Here is a 19,946-nt window from a genome sequence, read left to right on the forward strand (position 1 = left end):
CACTACCCCAGAGCCTCTGGGCAAGTGCCACAGTTATTGTTTTCACTGCCAAGCAATTAGTAGCACTTAAGATTTATTTAGTCATGCTCTAATGTGTGGTAATTAGCTTGGGGCCCGAGCAAGCCTCCTCAGCCCATCACCTTGTCGCTCACACCGGAGCAATGCATCAGCAGGAGACAGTGAGGGAATGTGAGGCGAGAAGCAGGAGGTGCTGAGGGTGGGAACGTGAGGGGAGGTGGAGCACAGCTAGAAGGATTACAAGAGCACCAACCCAGCTTTGTGGATCAGCACTTTTTAAGAGATCTTCAGGGGCCTGTTGGCTGAACGCATAGCAGGAGGAAAGGGCAAATACAGCCCAGTTACACTTTTATAGAATGCTTTGTGGAAAAACACCCCTGACACACACCTCGGCCTGGCAGCTCGGTTTGTCATATGGCCCATGGGGCTCCGCTAGCCTATCACATGACCACTGTAATGACCTTAAAGGGCAGCTTCCTCAACAAGCTCAGGCCACTCCCACCGGCTGGACTGCTGTTTGGAAAATGCAGTGTGGGTCACTGCATAATGTGTGATACATTTGGCCCTCAGGCTGGAATTAAAAAAACAGCACATCCTAGAACCCAGGCCAAATAGATTATGCAAAAGCTGACAAGCAGGGTAAAAAAAAAAATCAAAAACAAAACAAAAAACAAGTGAGACAAATGCAAGTTCCTCTGCTGTTGCTGATCCATTATGCTTTTGGGAATTTACATAATACCCCACATGATTTAAACGTGTACATTGTCATAAATTAGCTGTAGGTTTCGGGAGCAGCTCTATTAAGAGTGCAGTCTAAAGTTAGAGAAGTGAGGAGAGTCGGTGCATAACAACTTCCATTATCTACTGAACAAGGAATATTTTTCCTTTTTGAAACAGTACAAAGTAGAGTGTTATGGCAGCAGCTCAGTGAATACATGTAAGCAGATGAAGGTCAAAGGCAGGTTCAACTGCATATCCACATCTTATACATATGCATAAACAAAACCCATCAATCTTTGCTGGTTGGAGGGGGTGGGAGGAAATTTGAATCACTAAATATTAAAAACAGCATGCGGAAAACTATACAGCGTATGTCTTTGATCATGAAAAAAACAGCAACAAACTGCTGATGCAAGACATCACAGTAGCCATTTTTGTGTTTAGTGTTTGACTGGTAGATGCACTCTAATCATTGCGGAGCTGGGCCTCCTCATCACCTAAAATTGCTATGCAGTCTGAGAGGGTGGTGCTATAAATGAAATATCACTTTCCATTTTATCTGCAGGGGCAGTGTGATGCCCCGAACCAATCAGAACCTCACAAGCCAACCCCTGACCTTTTTCATCTCAATATGACTACCATTATCTTGCAGAAAATTAGAAGCGTCTCGCTATTGTTCAGTAGCGACAGGGGGTGGAGGTTATTTAAAGATAAATGCTTTAGCGTTCATGATCCATGCTGCAATCACACACACCACCAATACGGAGCAGAGCAGAAACATGTCCGCTGAAGCCCGGTGGCTGCACGAGTGCACATGCGCACATACGAGGCTGTATGCAGATGGATTCATGTTGCTTGTTTAGTGCTGATGTAGCTCTAGTAAACCTGTCTGTTGGTGTTAGTTAGGCAGGCTGCAGAGGATGCTTTTGTAATATTATGTGAAGTGCTTAAATAAACAGCTTTAATGCACAATTTAGAGCACAAATTTTTGAAAGGAAACCCAGATAGTTATATAGCCTTGATTTCAGTGGTCTCCATGGGCAACTGGATCACTGCTGGCTGTCTTATAAACACGAGTAGCGAGAGGGATAATATCCTCCTGGTAACAAAGCCATTAGGTGACGAATGTGAATAGAACTGATGTCGGACTGAAATGACATGACAACATGATGCTGTGGGTGTGAGAAGTAGCTGAGCATGCGTTAGCCTTTTTGCACAATCTCCCGCAGAGGTAGAGAAAAATTATTTTATCTCTTTCTTGTGGCAGTGTAAGCAATATTTCTGAGGATAAAAAGCACGTTTAATAGCTAAAACCTAAGAAGCTCTAATCCATCATTGATATGTGTGTAAACTCAAGCACTGATGTTAGCTGGAAAACTCACAATGAATCTTTTTTTTCTGACCACGCAATATGTTATATTTCACTGAAGATGTAATTAAGAGGAAGTTCAACTACAGAAACAGAATAATAACAGTATTTGAAATAAGTACACTTTTAAATTTTCTGCTTACATTGAACCACTAAACACACTGATTTTTTTTTAAAAAATGTAATATTGCAATTTTTAATCTCTTAACCCCAATACATACAGTTAGAAAAGCACAAGGCTCAAATTCATTCCAACATTATTAAAAACAAGCTTTCAGGAGTTTGAGTTTTGTTTTTTTGTTGTTGTTTTTTTTTTTGCCTTTCTCTCTTTTTTTTAGCCAGATTTCTATACAAGAATTTACTTGTGTGCCATTTCTGCCGAAAGTGGAGAATTAGTATTACCCATTTGTTAAAATTTCTATGGAATATCTCAATAATCAAAGGAAGGTCTACAGTCAACTACGCCCTTGAAAAATTGTGTTTCTGCACGAGTTCACAAATTTTCCTTTCAGATGGAAAATTTTCCATTTCCCTCAAACAACAGATGTGTGCAATGAAATCAAAATCAAACATGTTTCTTTAATAATATGTTGCTTGTCAGTTGAACTCTGGTAGAAGTAACCTCTGCTCAGCTGCTTTCGGACGTGTTTCCAATAGTTAAAGCAAGAATCAAATTTTAATTAAATTTGAGTATAGTGAGTTCAAAATTTCAGTGATGATGTATCCATATAACTGCCAGTTCACTTAGTATTTAATTAAGCCTATACTACTTGATTTAAAAAAAATCACCTACTGCTTCACATTGAATGTCCAAATTAGGTTTATTTAAACACAAGCTTTTAAAAAAAAAAAAAAACTAACAGAAATAACATTCCTTACATACTGTGGCAGGCTTGTCCATGCTCTAGTGAACAGTATGAATGAAGAAAATGTGGTACATTGCTTGTGACTATTCCTAAAAGTAGTAAAATACCCATAAGGTCGTGGACAATGTTCAGAAAGGAAACACACACTACGTCTCGGTACATATGGGAATGGCCCTGAAATTTGCTTATTTACAATAAATAAACTTTTAACAGTTAAACATATGTGTGGATGTGAAGCAAGGCTTACAGATCAAAGGTATTTAAAACATAGTCCCTGGCTTTCTTTAGACAGCTGTTTTTATTGTTTTAATATTAGCTTCAAAAACAAACAAAACTATCACTTCCAATTCATTTCCCCCCCGACTGTCAATAGATCAGTTTGTTGCAGGTTTGACTCTAATATCACAAGGAGGCTTTTCCTATTTATACTCCAAAACAGGGCAATATCAACAGTGCACAAAGCAGTGTCTGAAACCAAATGATACTAACTTTAAGGTTCCCTCTAATATTTTTGTAGTGGTCTTAAAAGAGACACAAAAGAAGAGAATTGGTAAATGCACACTGAAAGGGGCAAGAATAAAACTGACCATGAATTTGCAGCAGTTCTGCTGAAAGACTTGCAAATGCTTTCCTGAATGTCATAAAACAGCAGGAAATCTGCTGTTCTATCCAACATATGTCAATAGAAGGATATGCTTCCCAAATAAATGAATATATTAATATTTTGTTCTTTCTTTCGCTTCCAACATTAGTTATTATCTATTATGATGCATGCATAATGTTACTGAGGGTCACAGGATAGTCTTGCTTTAAATGTTATATTTCCATGATTGGTTCATTCTCTCCATTTCCTGTTCATTGTGTGCGAGCAAACTCTATTGTCTGTGGGTGGATTCTGCTCGGCCCTCAGAGGGGCCATCCCCAGGGAGCACTGCATCTTTTATTAATCAGGGGCGCTGCGCCACAGCCCCGCTTATCTAATTTAGCAGCCCGCCTCAGATACAACTATGTTGGGCTTGGTGTGGAAAGAAGGGACAGGGGTGTGGGGGTGCAGTGGGGTGTAGATGGAATGGGGGTTGGGGTGCTTCCGTCGGTTTTTCCATAGTGGGGGTGTGGAGGGGGGACGCTGCGAGGGGAGCGGGGGAGAGACAGAGGGAAGGTAGCGACTTATCAGACACCTCGTCACCAAGTTTTAGGACTGAATCACAATACAGCAAATTACCTTCTGCTGACAAGAAAAAATGAGCATGGCCCCCATATGAAAAAATAGGATTGTCAGGAAGAGGTGACACATTGATTGCTTAGTATGCGCATCCAGAAGGCTGGGGTTCAGAGGCGTCCTCCCTATATATATGTAGAAGAGGTGCAGCAGCGCACAGCACAGCCATGAGGGGGAATGAGAAATTGAAATGCCATGTTAGATTGGAGTCCCTTCCTCAAGCCAATCTCTCTAGTCTAGCCCATATTAGTCCACCATATAATAGTATAGCCATGTGCGCAATTGTGAACAACGTCCACAAACGAGGGGACGGTTTGGTATTCACTAACATTATGATGCTACTAGAATACACTCAGGTGTACAGCGTATGCATCATCTACACACCAGACCTGGTAGCGTAACCTGGTCTCGAGGTGTTTTCTTTTCTGGTTGTCCCTCCTCCCTCTTCTCTCTCATCTGTGTCATAGCTCAGATGAATCAGTGTCACCGGTGTAGAGAGCACTTACTGTCAACCCTGGCGCCCCGGGCTACAGCACTGATGGACACAAACTATAAAATATCAGCCCCCTGGGGAGACATCGCTCAAGCACTGCCCCACAGCCCCGAGGGGGTGTGATCTGGTCAGTGTGTATGTGTTTCTGGTGAGTGTGTTGAGAGAGCAATAGGGCAACACATTTGTCTGGCTGTTGTGATCGCATAGGTTGGGCCTATGAGTGGAATCCGCTGGATAGTTTCCGCATGATTTGTATGACACAAAGGTAAAAGACAAGCAAGAATCACGAATATCTTGTTTTATAAATGCAAGCTGCTTTAGAGAAGAAACATAATATGTGATCTTTCTGAGCAGCTCAACCCTGCTTTCCACAAAACCCCTAAAACAAATTCCAAAACTCTTTACAAGCTCAGCCCCTCTGACAAAAACTACAAGCAGGCGACTGTCTGGGAAAGCCACAAATGAATCAATCAGTAAAATCAATAGCTCCGTCTGGGAACATGTCCTGTATCAGCTGATATGTGGTACAGCTTCCACCTCCTGTTCCAGAAAGGTGTAGTGAAGGTACAAAAAGTCACACAACTAAAAACTGTAAGAGGGAAAGGAGAAAGCTCAGGGGCAGAGGGAGAGAAGAAGCTTTCCAGCCCTTCGAATGAAAACCTGCATCCTCTACAGGTCACTGGGCTGCTATTCCCTTCTTTCAATGCTGCAAGGTCAAGGTTCCTGCCTGCCAGTGCTTATGTTCAAGCATGTGCACAAATGCACTTATGTAGAATATAAGGAATGCACCACAGCTGCACTCTCTTATATTTCATGAGAAGAACCATTGTAAGACAAAAACCCCAATTCACGCATAGAAATTTGCCTCTTAACACGTCTTTACCATACCTCCAAATATTGACTATTCATTTCCAGTGTCTGAGATTGCTTGATTCACCTAACAGAAGTATATTAAGAAGGCTCCTTTGAGATTCAAGGACAAAGGCATTAAGAGGAAAAGGAACCAAGGGACTGAGCAGTGGACTGCAGGCTTACGTTCTACTCTACTGTTATGTATTACTCGGTTAGTGGTGGAGGACTTCCAGAGTGGCTTGAAGGGACATATAAATGCAAATAGATCAAATCAAAGGCAAATCACAGATTGCTGTTTGTCTTCGTTTTTTTCCTATTTTTTTCCCCTATTTTTCAGCTCAGTGCCATTACGGAAGAGTCATGAGGCCTAACATGACGATTGTATGATCAAAAACAGTTATTCTTAGTGTCTGGCAGGTAAATGACAGAAGACAACAAAGTATTCTCTGTTTGATCAAATGGATTCAAAGGTAGATATAGGCATGCATCAGCCAATCAATTACAACTGTCATGGGTTTTGTTTATGGACTTTCCCTAGATTGAGCCTGACCAACATTACATTTTTCTTTTTTTTTCCCCCACAAATGTCCATGTTTAATGAGCAGAAGGTGCTCTACTTGTGATCTGACTTGGATTAAAAAAAAAAGCACCTCATCTTGTAAGTCTCAGTTATTAATGCAGTATGCCACCTCTGTCTTCTGATCTGATTATGCCTCTGTAAGGTAAGGCGGGAAGGGGCAGTTTCCAGAAAAAGAAATAAAGGAAAATACCCAGCAACGTGTGATATAATACACATATTCCCAATGTTAGCACAGACAGTCTCAATAAATGTTACTTGCAACTAGGAGGGCTGGGGAGTGTTTCAGAGGGGAGGTGAAACAAGGCCTGCAGACCCCCTGTAACAGTCACTTAAGTTAAGCACTAGTCTGCCAGGCGGCCACATAGTAAAACTCATCTATAATTTGTGATGAGTGTAATGCCATCTCCACTTCATGATTATGTGATATTCTTCACCTCTGCCATAGCCAATGAGGCCAAGAGCTGGCAGTCTTAATGAGGTGCCTCAAAGTTCAGCTTAGGGAGAGGAGAGGTGGGAAGACGGGTGTGTGGAAAGAAAAGGAATTTAGTGCATATGTAGGCTGGATAAAGTAATAATCTAGTAATATTAGATACAAAATATTATCTCAAAATAAAGCGCGCATTAAGATGTATCGTAAATTGCCACCTGAATAAATTATCTCATTGTGTATATTGAGCCAAAAGGCTTTGAAATCGGTTCAAATTTTAGGCTCACTCTACCAGACGGATCCGTTCATTCTAATTAGGCGTAGCCACAATAAAAACAGCGAAAGAAAGTCATTAAGTCCTTGCCCAGTGATAGAGACCCTAAAAACACTTGTTAAGGGAAGCGTGGCATCCTGGTTTTGCTGAGGATTATGTCCACCGGGGAGATCTCATGAGAGAGCCCCTTAGACTCATTTTCAGCAAAGTGCATTGCTATGCTCTTATGACTGTTCTAGATGTTATGAATAAGTAAATAACAACATTTTTCCAGTCGTTTAATCTCTGAGCACTGCAATTAGTAAGTCTGTAGTTTGTGCTGCCTTTTTTCTGCCCTTATTATTGTTATTGAAATGTCACGCTCTTATTTAGCTCAAGGATGAATAATAAATAAGCTATAATTACTGTCTTGAATGAGCTGACGGCTTGGCTGGGTCAATGGTAAAGAGAGACCCCCCCATCTTCTCTCTCTCTTCCCCTTCTTCTCCCTCTCTCTCTTTAATTGGATCTTGTAATTAGTTTCTCTGATGGATCTGGGCGGTCTGAGGCATCCTCTACAGCGTTCATTAGTGTTCTTGAAGGAGGGTGCAGCTTTTTAAAAGCTCTGCCTGCTCCGTCCCTCACATGTCATAACACTAGATATGATTCTGCCCAAATACAATAAGAGCATCAGTTCCAGCCGGGTTCAGTTTTGCCTATAAACCACCAAAACCAAGTAGCTTAGTACTTTGGGCCTTGAAGAAAACACTGAGGTAGTCCTTACTCTTTGTCAGTATTAATCTTTTAAGGAAATTGGCTGCAGCTTGGAGAATCAAAACATGTACATTTAACACCTGTGTGATGATGTTTAGCACAGAGAGAGATTAAGGGACTCTTACTTGATTCTCATTTATTGTAAAGCCAGCAAAGACCGTCAGACAGTACATGGCTGCAGGTAGTGTGATCTGAAATTTGAGGTAAAAGGTCCTCTGGCTTACTACAAGAGAACTGACCAGCCTCAGCAAATTCTTTTTTTTTGTTGAGATGCACACATGTCCAACACACACATATATACAGACCCACACACACAATGTTCAGACCTATAATATACAACCCCCCTCTAGCACCCCAACACCATTTCCCCCCTTTTCTTCCCCACCCTCCACTGGCCAGGCTACACTAGACATCTCTCCCTAATCAGCAGCCTCGTCTCGCTCAGGCTGGTTGCCATAGTAATATGCCGGCTGGTCGACATGGCAACCACTCTGAGGTCCACTATTAAATGAAGAAGAGTGGAGGGAGGGATAGGGAGAATGGAGTTGGGATGAGAGAGAGAGAGAGGGAGGGAGAACAGGAGAGACAGCAAGAGACAGGGAGAGATTGTCCAAGATGGGGGAAGGGGTATCAGGGGTGGGGTAGTAGTGGTGGTGATGGGGGGGCACAGAAAAATGGGGAAAAAAAGGGGGGGGGGGGGAACAGAAAAATGAGTACAAGGGGAGAGAGAGAAGGAAAAGGAGGGGCAGGAGGAGGAGATAGTCATGCTATCTGAGCTACCTATTGCGTTGTATGGTATTAAAAGCTTCTGATATGTGTCGCAACAATGCCATTAACCTAATGCATGACGTAATTTACTTAATGCCTTACACTTATAAATTTATACACATGAAAAATGCATGTGCAGCCCGTCTCAATCTAGATAAAGGATCGTAAACTAATATCACGTTTTAAGAGCTCCTTACCATATTATTGTCAATCTGCATCAGACATTCCTCAAAAATGATATAAATAAAGTCATATTTATAATGTATAACAGTTTAATGGATCGCAGGCTTATAATAAGGACTGGTGAAGGTACGTGAAAAGTTAATGTTGGAAGAAGACAAAGGACCAGGAAGCGGTCGTGATGTTTTTACAGTCTGCTAAATCTACTGCAAAATATTTCCTTTTAAAATAATGTTATTTTTTTGGCAGCATCCTGAATGTTTTACGTCCCGCCTGCTTTAAAAAACATTTGGCACCTCCCTCTCATTCCACTTGGTATGTCAGGCAAAGATGGAATATACTGTATGTAAAATGTGTCTGTAATTTCAAACTACACCGCAGGCCCGGCAGTTTCTGGAGCCATTCTGTCATTGTGCCATCAGTGAGGCTCTCTTTCCAAACTGAAGTGAAAATTCACCAGGGCACACATATCTCAGTGTGTCTCTACTACAATCTACCACAATCACTCTTTCCTCACCCCTCCTCCTGTCTCTCTAAGTCTTTCTGTCCTTCTCTTCTCATTTTTTATTTGCACCTCACCTATATCTTGGTGTCTCCTGCTACCACTGCACATTTTTTTCCCCTTTTATCAGTTTTTTTCCCTCTTTGAATGGATCTCTCTGACTTGCTTTCTCTGAAAGTCAGATTTTTTTTCTTTAATGAATGAAATGCCATTCCATCAAGATGCCACCACAGCAGTGACACGAAATAACATTTGTTGCCTTGTGTGTGAAATTCCTTTATGAATTGGAGCCCTCTCTTTTTCCCTGGAGCACCTTATGAAAGCTAGCTAATTGCATGTCCACGTTGTACCATCAGTCCCTGCTTCCCTTGTGCACCATTCAGAGGCAATTAAAGTGAGCTTAAACAGGGTAAGAAAGTGCGTCATCCTCTTAATGCAATTAAGGAAGTGTGCACACAACATAACAGCAATAGTCTGAAACACAAAAACAGGAACACACAGAAAAGACACAGAAAAAAAAGCATAAAGAAAAGGTTAATTTATCAGGCAGTGCAAGCCTGGTAGCATCACATATGACTTCTATAGTCCTCGTTTTGGTAGCATAGATGCATATTTTTTAAAATATGTTTTACTTATTCAGATAAATATAACAGATCATTTCTTTCTATATGTATAACATACTTAAGCCTGATGCAAAGTTTCCAATTTTGAGTTATTAGGCTTCATGTGGAAAATCTAACCTTCAAATCACTGTCCATGTCCTTTTATTTATGTTGAGAAATGCTTTCTAAGCCTGTGAATACAGCACAGAGCACAGGAGGAAGAATAAAACTACTACAGGTATGTACCATAGTATAGTCAGAATAAGAAGCACATTTGCTAAACAAGGCTGTTTATTTTTACAGGTGGTATAGTTTAATGTAACAAAGTAAAACAAAGAAACTACATGCAAACAGACAAGAGGTCAAATGATAGGCCTCTGGTGAGACATTTCACTCTAACCCTTGTATTCCAACACTTTAGCCCAAACCTCTACAATACAGTGTGTGATTACAAGTAGTAGATGATCTGCCGAAATCAAGCAAGCCTTTATTACAGCACTGCAAACTTAAACCAATTTGAGAAGTGAATGTTTTCTCGTTAAAGTGCAATTTTGCATGTGCAGGTACCTTGCTATTTGTGGGTATATTCCTGCCATGCCTTCTTATTTTGGTGGCAGAGAAATTTAATTTGAGTTAAGGTGGCAAAGTCATTTTACAGTGCCTATTGAGACCGGCTGCAGAATGTCTTGGGAAATCTCACTACTTGTTTCTCTCACTTTAGCACTTTGTGTGGTAGCCTCATCTCCTCAATACCTTCATTAATATTTTGTGGGACCAACCGCAGCCAATCCAGGCCAGAACAGACTAAAAGGTGCCCAGTCTGTGGAGGTTAAGCAATCTCATACTACAGGAATTAAACCTCTATAATGTAAACACAGAATACTGAAAATGACAACACTGTGCGCTTCATCCGTTTAACACTATTCAGACTATTATATTACTCTTTTTCTCATTCTCTTAAATACACACTAACATGAATGCATAAACACGTGTATAGCAGTGCTCACACAGGTCACAAGCAGCCGTATATAAACACAATGCTATCTTTTGTTAGACATGAAGACTCCATAATTAGTATTGATCTGTCATTATAGTGTTTTACTCACCAATTGAATTTCTAGTTTCTAGTTCAAGTTCATTGCCTGGCAAGTGACAGCATGTCTGGCAACAGAATTGTCTCATCTGACCCAATCTGCCTATGAGCCATCATTAGACAGAGTAAACAACACAAACGATAATAAAAGCATTCACACTTAAATTCAGACATGCACACATACTGCAACTTATTCAAAAATTAATTATTCAGAAAAGAAAACACTGAACACGATCCAGCCAGTGATTAAACTCCAGATAAACTAACTGGGAAAACAGTTTAGCTGTACAGGAATGCAATTTCTAGACACTAGGTTGAAAGTTCACATGGACTATATATATATATATATATATATATATATATATATATATTGCAGTACAGTTTCATTAGCTTTTAAATCATAATACAAGTTGCAGGGTTCTTTGAAGTCGTTATATGAAAACATTGAAAGATGGTGCATTCTCTCACAAGGAACTATCAATATGCTGCCACATTTTCCTCTGCTTGGTGCTGCACAAGGTGAACATCCTGATTGCCTGATTATACCTAGTCACATAAGAATCCAATGAAAATGACAAACAAAATATTAGTGAGGCCAAGCACATTTAAATCGTAAGACCTTTGGAAAGTTCTGTCCACTTTTTTTTTTTTTTTTTTAAACTCTCAGAAATATCTTAGACTCCAAGAATACATCAGGCAGACAGAGGAACACAAAAGGAGCAGTAGTGCCTCTTGACATTGAGAGGATGTGTCCATCCAATGGTGCGCATTGTGAAAAACAAGAATGTCTGCTCTTTTGGACCACAGATATTTGTTAATGCCATACACCAAGGCTCGGGCGTGGCCTCTATGTCCTGAGAGGGAGTGGCTCCCTGTGGCAGAGATGACTGTCTGTAGGTTAGTGCAGTGCAGGAGGGGCCAAAAGGCCGAAACTGTGGGCCTGTGGGAGCTTATGGCCGTCTTCAATTAGCATCCAGCAGCAAGCAAACCCTCCTCCTTATGCAATTAAAAAAAAAAAACCTTCCAGTTTTTTTATTAGACCCCAGAGTTTATTTCCACTCCCAGATTTAGTTCTCCTTTGCCTCCAATATCCCCATGAACTCACTGACCTCTTCTCTGTACTGGGATATGTTTCATTTGAATAATTTCTGCAAATACTGGAGTGAAATCTATGATGCATTTTGAGCAAATTGTTAATCACTGCTGGGTTTTAGATTGATCTGCAGAGAGGGGTGAAATATTGATGCTTAATTTCCTTTATACTCTGAGATATGCATTAAAGAGGAAGAAATAAGGAAAAGGTAGAAAAGGGGGCACTTTATTTTGTACTGTAGTAAAGAATGAGAAAAGTAAATAAAATAAGCAATAGCATACGTGTTTTTATACATATGGTACATGGTGAATTACAGTTGTTAATTTGGATGAACCAGACTGTAATCTGTGTACAACCAGAGCTCTTTTTACTCTGCACTTTGCTTTTGGCTACACAGACCTTATGTAGTCCCAGACAAGCTTGAAGCCTCAAGGCATCCTCAGTAGAGATCTGAATTCACCTCAATCCAACAGTTAGCCCAGAGCTACCTAACACTTGGGTGTGCCAAATTATTCTGTAATTTAGCCACAGCATAGCAGACTAACCATTTACACACATTAGTGGTTGACAATTTTCAGATTGAGAACATGCTGAGAAAAAAACACACATTCATTTTGGTCCATATAAAATGTAATTACAAGTTAGCAAAGACAAATAGACTGCGTTCCTGTAATATATTTGCACACAGTCTACAGTTGGAAATGTTTCTTAAGATTTTTTTTTTCCTGACATGCCTTAGTGATGCAGAATGTAACTAAATGTCACAGAAAGAGGACAATTTGTAATTCCTTATTACATAGCAAAACTGTGATATACTGTATGTTTAGGCTACACACAGCTGCGTCTAAAAGCTTCTCCATCACAACTGGCTATGCTAAAAGACCTCAAACAATCATAAATCACTGCAACAAATAAAATTAAAATTAAAATTAAAAAAATGTTCTATGACTCTCCTGTCATAGCACGTAACAAAGTGTCTGGAAAAATCCTAACAATTATAATTTGAATCATTAAATAAATGAGCAAGTTTATAAAAATAGGTTTCAAAATCTTCTGCTGGAGGCATGTCCACTAAAGGGACGGAAACCACAGCTAATCACAGGAAAGGTGCGTCCTTTCTCAAGACTTAAATACGGCTATGACCTGAAAAATGATGCTCTGTCTGGCAGTTTTACTGGACAGCTATACACGTTTGAGCCAGCGGAACCAGAATCACTGAGAATGACCAAGCATTTTCTGCAGATGTTGGTCCATTGTGGTCAATATTGTTATGGAGCTGAGGTTCAGTAATTCTAATGTTACACACTTGCATTTTGTTGGTGGTGGCTTCTTTCACGGATGCTAGAATTTGCACAACAGCTCAGTGTCATTTAAATTTCCTAACAATGATGAGATGTAGAAGAGGTGGACTGATCTTATGAAGGGCCGTGTTGATGGAGAGCTGATGATCACCAGCAACATCTGCCTCAGCAGTGAACATTTTACACTGGGGGGTTTTACAAACCTTTATTACTAGGATTAATGGACGATACCCCTGGCCTTCTTCCTCCAGTCCCTCCAACATTTGATGCCATCACTAGCAGTACATACCCACCTATGTGTGTAAATTGCCTTATTTGCTTACATTCTAATAATAATAGGGAACTTAGCTCATTTTAAACCTTAAATCCTGGGAGGGAGAGGTGCCTTTTGGTCCATGTGTGCTATTAACCATTAATGTAAAATCCCAATCTACATCTAATTCCTTGTCAAAATTACTCTGTTATTACATGGATTTACAGTGTATTTACAATGGACTCTGCTCAGGAAAAAAGGCTACCATAACTTTTTATGCAGCAAAAGTATAGAAAGTTACGTGAAGTTAATGCTAGGCTGCTTCATATTAGGGGGTTGCACCTCCTTCAACAATTAGTAGTTACGGTGAACCACTGATGATGATGATGAAGATGATAATGTACTCTAGCTTTTATAACATTTAAGTGTTAGGGGAAGGACTGCACGAAGTATGGCTCTGGTCTATCATTTAGCCACGATTTCTGGCTGTTCAAAAAAATTCCTGATTACAAAATTATTTTTAAAAAAAAAAGCCCAACTCCATATTTCAGTCCTGCATATTTCAGTCTTTTCACATTTTCTCTGCAGTTATTTATAATATATAGAGTGTACAGAAACAAATCTTTGCATTTTTTTTTTTACATGGACTTTAAAAAAAATACTGTATGTAATGTATCTACCAACATGCTGGAATATCAAGTAAGTCCTGGTGAAAAGGTAAAAATTTAGAGTGAAAAATGCTCAAAGTGTGCTGGATGACTTGATTTAGCTCATTTCCCCCAAAATACACTGCACCACTCCCAATGACAAATGGATGGTAACAGAGCAGATATACATGAAGACAATTCATAGATAGTACTGGACTGAGGTAGGGGCTTCTGGAACCTCCCTTATTCAGCCAGTACAGTCACCATCGCAACCTATTCTGACACCAAATGTAAAGTCCAACTGCCCTCCAAATCCCTCCCAATTATAAAAGGTCCTTGAGTTGCTGTTTTGCCCCCTCTCCAGCTCCTGTCTGATTACTGAGTGTGGGGTGAGCTGCGCAGGCAATCAGCCGCAAAGCGCAGAGGACCAAGAGGACTGGGGAAAAAAAATCAAATCCAAAACACTGCAAAAAATAAACTAAAGGGAGACTACTGGACCGCAATTACAGGCCATCCAGCCAGGCCTCTGCTCCAGCACTCAAGAGCTGCCGTGATTTCCGACAGAAAAGGTTATTAGTTTTTATTGGAGGAAATAGATGCTGGGTGGCTTTAAATGGCACAGTAATGCGGGGGGACTGCAGGGAGGCCTCCTGACCCAGGTCTCCCAAGAGTCCCATTGCACTGCCAGAGAGACACACAGAAGCCATCACACACCCTTTCCCCTTCCCCCAGCCCTCATGCCCTGCAGCTCCTGCTTGAACTCCAAGGCAGTCGCTCGGTCATCGGCCTTGAACTCAACCTGGACACCCACTTCTTTTTTCTCCTTAAACGTAACCATCGACACTGAGCCTCATGCTCTGTTCCAACATCACAGCTGAGAGTGTCTTAAAAATCACCGCCACCCTTTTTCCTTGTTTTAATGATTAACCATACCAAGGTGTGTGGCTGTTTTAATAATTGCCTAAATCAAACTTAAAAAAAAACAAACCCAAAATGTATTGATCTGAGATTTTACATTTTTAGATTCTGCTTCTGTTTCTGCATGCGTTGTTCCAACATGGCAGCAGTACATGTGAAAACATTATCAGCGAGCGCGGTGGCCGCGTGTTTGCTCGGTGTCATGACTGCCTGCAGATTTCCTGTCACGGGCACGTGATTTCTGCGACCCCAGAAGGAGAGGAGAAGTACGCGCCCCTATTTGCCTTTGTGCTGGGCTGCCAGTGTGTGTACTCTGCTGTGTGTGACGTTATTTCAGAACGCGAACGCTATGATCTGCCTGAACTAGATGAAGTGCTCTTCACAGGCGTTCGGCGTGTCCGTTGGTAGGTAATAATCACACCTGTGTGCTTTTATCATCCAGGAGGAATTACACTGAAATGTTTTAAAGATTTCGCTATTATTCCACGCACGCGATGCAACATCTCAGCCACTTAGCTGTGTTAAATGTAATTGCTTTGATTATGAGTGTGTGTGTCAAAATATGTCACTGTATGTAAAAGCAGATAATATGTTAATGTTGTCTTTTGTGAGAGAGTGCGTGCATGTGTGCCTGTCTTCATTGTGCTTGCTGCCCGTACTCCTCTCTTCTAATCTGTATTCAGGGCAGGTAGGCTCCAGCACGGACCCACAGCTCAGTAACTAATGGAGGGGCTGATGGGAGCCTGATGACGACCACAGGGCCATTTGTACACACACACACACACACACACGCACACACACGGTGCACGTATACAAACATAAACACTATGGCTATTTCCAGCTGCAGTCATCAAGCAGCCAGTAGCCAAGCAAGTTAATTACACTGACCATTTAATATTGGTGATTTTTTTTCTTCTTTTAGTACGCAGGGGATGCAATTTGATAAATTTTATCATCCTTCTGAGTGAGTAACAATTACAGCGCAAGACATCATCTTTCTTTCCTCCGTTGATTTTGCCGCCGTTGTTGTTGCTGCTACTTCTTACATTTCTGTCTTTAATTGCCTCCACCACAAACTTTTCCAGCGAACCACTGCCCCTCTAAGTTGATTGCCAGGAAGTGCAGGGAATTAGAAAATTAATGTCACACCAGGGGTCAGCACATTAGAGCGGCAACCACACAAACTCGCACGGCCTGCTCTATATGTTGCAATACCTTTGACTAGAGGCGCTTATGTACTTTTTGCTTTGAAGAATTTTCTTACGGAATATATTGGTCTCACTGTCTAACATGGAAAGATATAAGTGGTCACTTCTGTTTAACACAAAGATCAGTGGAAAGCCGAAACCAAAAGCTTACCCCAGAACAACTAAAAAGAGAAAAAAAATTCTTCGGTAGATCTAAAGATTGTCACAACACCCTCTAAAACATCACAGCTCTCTTTCATGTATCTGCATCCTGTTTCCATCTGCTTCTCTCCTCTCCTCTTCCCTTCTGTCTCACCCTCTTCTCTCACACTATACAGTATCTGTGGATCTTTTCTGGTCAACTTTTTTTTTCTTTCCTTTTCCTCTCCCTCCACTTCGTTTCTTTTCTTTTCCTCCCCTCCCCTCTTCTTCCTCCTCTGCTGAGTTCGGGCCAAAGAGCTGACAGCTAGTGACCTAGGAGCCTCCGAGGTTCCCAGGGAGAAAGGTAATGGGCCCAACCCCGGAACGCACTCTCACTCTCTGCACACATGGGGCTGCCGGCGGCTTTGATCCAGTAGCCCCTGCTTGGGTCTCCTGACGCCTGGTGAGGAAATTCATAGGAACAACTGGAAGAGGCCTGTGTTTATTCAGCTCCTTTAATGAGGAGGGAGACGGATTATCGGGGGCCTAAATCTCCCCAAAAAAACACAGGGAAAGAAAACTGCTGCTCCTTCCAGATGTTGTTCTATCACCGGTCACTCCAAAAGAATCCAAGAGAGCGAGAGAGAGAGAGAGAGAGAGAGAGAGAGAGAGAGAGAGGGATGGTTTCATTATGCAAGATGGGGGAACTAGTGGTCAGCAGGAGAATTTCCTTGTGTTTTCTCTGTTCTTGTGTCTGGCCAGATGTGGGAGCTGGCCAAACCTCTCTGGGTGAGCCCAAAGGAGAACAGCCGCCCAGGCACAGTGGGGAAAGCTGGGGGCTCTGAGAGGGAGTTTGCAGACATGGTCTATTTTGTTGAAAAGGGGCTGTTTGATAGGTAACCAAAGCTCTCAGGCATAAGCTTTACTTTAAGCAATTTGTGCTGTCTTAAAGAGGAAAAAGAAGCTATTTCCTGAGCTTGTCATATGACCCCTAATGTGCTGTTTTTTTTCTTCCAATTTTTACACATAGCCTCTTTGTAATTCCCATTAAGGCAGCAGAGCGAGTGACGTGGGATCAGACGCATGAAGTCTGTCTGTCTCAGGATTTGTAACAGAAGCTTGATCCACACAGAAAGTAGCACATGACTACAGGTGGTGGGAGGACAAAAAGAGATCCAGTAAAGCTAACAGCACTACAGACACTCAGAAGACTCGGGGTGTGCATCAGGCTCTCGACCCTTTTGCCAGACGACTGCCCGGATCAATACATCTCTCTATTGTCAAATCATTTAGGAGAGGATTACGGGTCAGCCATTGGTCACAGATCCTCACACACAGAGGGCAAAGGTCAGTCTGCGCTGCACATTTACATGTGATTTCCACACATCACGTCTTGTTAAGACTATCACCTGTGGTACAAACAACAGCCTGGTCTGGCCCCAGCCTATTTGCCTCAACCTTTCTCTTAAGGTCACACTTTAAAATCAGCCTCTGTTCTAATCAGACCATCCTCACCTTTGTCCTCTGAACTGCCAACCCTTGTAGGTTCAAGGTCAGGGCACTGACTGATTGAAGAAGCAGTGTCCACTGTGTGTGTTGGTGTGCGAGAGGATGTGCGATACTGTGGGTCAAGTTCACTGAAGAACTATGTGCAAGCATGTAGACGCTGACAGTTAAACTGCTCTCTAATGGTTACCCATGCGAATGTACATATCCATAAAGAACGTGTGTATGTGCGTGCAATCAAACAGATGATCGTAGACACGCAATAATACAAGTGTTCTTCACAGCTATAAAATTACATTTGAGTGGATTATTGAATTAAACAAAATAAAGCACCATCTCATGTGTGTTGATTAGTGCATCCGCTCAATACAGACAGCTAATTAGGAAGAACTGCTTCAATTGTCTGTTATTAAACCACCATAAAACGATCTCATCAGAACAACTTGTGTTTACGTAATTATCGGCTTGCCTTAACATCAGTCCAGCACTGACAAGAGTGATTTAAATTCTGAATATGTACATAGCAGGCAAGGATAATGTTAGCTGATTTTAATATTTTTGTAAGATGAAGATATTTGCACGTGCCATCCTCACTTGATTTTGTTATATCTGACAAGAATTTGAATGTTAAATACATTGTTAAAATCTGAAATTATAATGATTTTATTAGCAATGATCAATGCTGTGAAAAAACAGTTTATTACTATTTTATAAAAAAAAATAACATTACATTTTTGGCAACTACTTTTACATATTTATGGTGTCATCTTTTTACTGTTTTAGGGGAAAAAATGAAATTGCTTGTATAAAATCATGATCTGTGCTGATATTCCTACATATATGTAGCAATAATGGATTTCAGATTTCTCATGTTATGTTTGGCATGTTTACTTAATTTTACTGTATTTTGGGTCAATAACCAAATCTAGACCTTCTGAAAGCTTGATTATCTCAGTAAAAATGATTCAGATTTGTACATATTTAGTTATTGATATGTCTGCAAAAGTTTGGGCACCCATGAGCAAGTTGCAATTTTGTTGATTGTTGTCGTGTAAAAAAATTCAAATCCAAACCCTGCAGCATTGCAGACATTTTTTGTAGCGTTTTGCCAGCTAACAGTCTTTCTATTCTGGATGTAGGAATTTTCAACCACTCTCCTTTGCAGATCACTTCAAGTTCTGACGTATTTTTAAGCTGTCTGGCACACGAGGCATGTTTAAAATCTATCCACAGATTGTCAAACATGTCCAAGCCTGGGGACCATGAGGACCATTCCAAAAACTTCACTGTATATTTCTTCATGCACTTTTTGGTGTATTTTGAGGTCAGCTTTGAATCATTGTCCTGTCAACTTCTTTTCAGTTTCAATTTCCTGACTAACTGCATCACATTTGCATCTAGAATTTTCTAATATTTAGTGGAATCCACACTTCTCTCAATCTGTGCCACAAGCTACCAAACAACCCCGAAACAGAACATTTCCACTCTCAAAAGCTGGTGTTGTTTTAATCAAATCCTTTTTTTTCTCCAAACGTGCCTTTGGTGATTTTGGACACGGAGCTCATTTCTGCTTTCATCTGTCCACAGATGTAGCGCTTGTAAAATGACTCTGTGTTATCCAGATGTTGTTTTGCATACTTCAGATGTTGACGTCTGTGAAGAGGTCACAGGTAAGGTTGGTTTCTTTCTACTCTTACACACAGATCCTGTTCGTACATCATTGCTGCACAGTGGAATAGTGTGCTGCCACTCCTGTGTCAGCAGCGACACCTTCAAGCTCCTCTTTTGCAGTCATTCGGAGGTTTTGCTTTGCCTTTCTGCCCAGCAGACATGCAGTTTTGTCTGAACATTTTCTTGGTCTAACAGATCTCTTGACTTCCACAGTTCCTGCCATTTCTTAATGACATTTCAGACAGTGGAAATTGAAAGGTGGAAGCGCTTTGATATTTTTTATAGCCCTCCTCCGCTTTGTAGGCATCAAATAGCTTCATTTTCAGATCCTCAGTTGGCTGCCAAGAGGAGCCCAGAAAGATGTTGAGTGTTACCACGAGGTCTGAAGAGTCACAGATATTGATAAAGGTGTCAGTGGTCACCAGCTAAAAATGACTAAACTATTCTTCACATCTTACAAGTCCTGATAAGTCAAATAAGCATAACCGAGTTCATCATGTGTAAGACTTCACA

At 41.0% G+C, this 19,946-nt stretch overlaps 1 protein-coding gene across 5 annotated transcripts in view; it reads right to left on the reverse strand.

The window, feature by feature from the left end:
- The window catches only part of zfhx3b (zinc finger homeobox 3b), a 288,945-nt gene that overhangs the window by 171,131 nt on the left and 97,868 nt on the right, over window positions 1-19,946 (reverse strand). The window lies entirely within an intron of this gene.

Source organism: Acanthochromis polyacanthus, chromosome 2 (genome assembly GCF_021347895.1).
Source record: "Acanthochromis polyacanthus isolate Apoly-LR-REF ecotype Palm Island chromosome 2, KAUST_Apoly_ChrSc, whole genome shotgun sequence".
NCBI lineage: Eukaryota > Metazoa > Chordata > Actinopteri > Pomacentridae > Acanthochromis > Acanthochromis polyacanthus.